Raw genomic sequence first — 2,278 nt, 5'->3', positions numbered from 1 at the left:
AATACAATCAAAAAATTCAAACACATGGAGGCTAAATAGCATGTTGTTAAACAATGAAGGGGTTACCAACAAGATCAATAAATAAATAAAAAAATCTTCCTGGAAACAAATAAAAATGAACACACAACAATCCAAAAATCTCTGGGACCCAGCAAAAGCAGTCCTGAGAGAGAGGTTCATAGCACTACAGGCATACCTCAAAAACAAACAAAAACACAAAACAAAACAAAAAAAAGAAAAAATCAACAGTAATCTATGCACAGAATTTTAGGTTGGGATTTGAGTTTTAGATGAATCTGCCATCTCCATGATTCTTTGGTATTTACTGAACAAGGCTCCAACCATCTGGAAGGGAGACAGCCCAGGACACCCTCGCTTCTCTAGGATCATTGGGCATAAGGATGAAATCTGACCACTGCCCAAGAAAAGTCATGGTCATGCCAGGGTTTGGGCAGAATTAGGGCAACTTCCTCTACATACTACGAGCAACTATATGGCAACAAGCTGGACAATGGGGATGAAATGGACAAATTCCTAGAAAAATACAATCTCCCAAAACTGAATCAGGAGGAATCAGAAAACCTGAATAGGCCAAAAACAACTGATGAAGTTGAAGCAGTAATAATAATAATAATAAAAAAATCCCACCAAACAAAACCCAGGTCCAGACGGCTTCACAGGGGAGTTTTACCAAACTAATTTTTGTTAATTTCAAAGAATTAACACCTACATTCCTCAAACTATTTCAGAAAATCCAAGAGGAAGGAACACTTCCAAACTCTTTTTATGAGGCCAGCATTATCCTAATTCGAAAACCATATAAAGATACTACAAAGAAAGAGACTTACAGGCCAATATCCTTCATGAACATAGACGCCAAAATCCTCAACAACATACTAGCAAATCTCATCCAGCAATATATTAAAAAGATCATAGATAGTGACCAAATACTACGAGCAACTATATGGCAACAAGCTGGACAATGGGGATGAAATGGACAAATTCCTAGAAAAATACAATCTCCCAAAACTGAATCAGGAGGAATCAGAAAACCTGAATAGGCCAAAAACAACTGATGAAGTTGAAGCAGTAATAATAATAATAATAAAAAAATCCCACCAAACAAAACCCAGGTCCAGACGGCTTCACAGGGGAGTTTTACCATACTAATTTTTGTTAATTTCAAAGAATTAACACCTACTTTCCTCAAACTATTTCAGAAAATCCAAGAGGAAGGAACACTTCCAAACTCTTTTTATGAGGCCAGCATTATCCTACGTCGAAAACCATATAAAGATACTACAAAGAAAGAGACTTACAGGCCAATATCCTTCATGAACATAGACGCCAAAATCCTCAACAACATACTAGCAAATCTCATCCAGCAATATATTAAAAAGATCATAGATAGTGACCAAGTGGGGTTTATTCCAGGGATGCAAGGCTGGTATAATATTCTTAAATCAATAAATGTGACAGAACACATAAAGAAATTGAAATACAAAAATCACATGATCGTATCAATAGATACAGAAAAAGCATTCGACAAAATGCAACACCCATTTTTGAGAAAAACTCTCAGCAAAGTGGAAATAGAGGGAGCATATCTCAACATGATAAAGGCCAAATATGACAAACCTACAGCCAACATCATACTCAATGGGCAAAAACTAAAACCATTTCCCCTAAGAACAGGAACAAGACAGGGATGTCTGCTTTCACCACTCTTATTCAACATATACTGGAAGTCCTAGCCACAGCAATCAGACAAGAAGAAATAAATGGCATCCAAATTAGAAAGGGTGAAGTAAAACTCTCATTATTCGCAGATGCCATGATATTGTACATAGAAAACCCTAAAAACTCCACCAAAAATACTACTAGATTTAATAAATGAATTTTGCAATGTAGCAGGATACAAAAATCAACACCCAAAAATTGATGCTTTTTATATACAACAATAATGAATTCTCAGAAAGAGAAACTAAATAAACAACGCCATTTAACATTACAACAAAATAATTAGGATAAATTGAGAATAAATTTAACCAAGGAGGCAAAAAACCTGTACTGAGAAAACTACAGGACGTTGAAAAAATAGATAGAAGAAAATGTCCTGGGAAGAGAAAGATGGCAGCTGACAGGATGGAGGTGAGGGAGAGGATGTGAGTGAGTGAGGGGGTGAAAGGAAAGTGTGTAGATGTATATGGTGTGTGTGTGTGTGAGTGAGGGAGAGTTGAGTCCGGTGGGAGTAGCAGGGGCTGGCAGAACAGACTCT

Source organism: Myotis davidii, unplaced genomic scaffold (assembly GCF_000327345.1).
Source record: "Myotis davidii unplaced genomic scaffold, ASM32734v1 scaffold2841, whole genome shotgun sequence".
NCBI lineage: Eukaryota > Metazoa > Chordata > Mammalia > Chiroptera > Vespertilionidae > Myotis > Myotis davidii.
Note: the sequence above shows the minus strand (reverse complement) of the source record.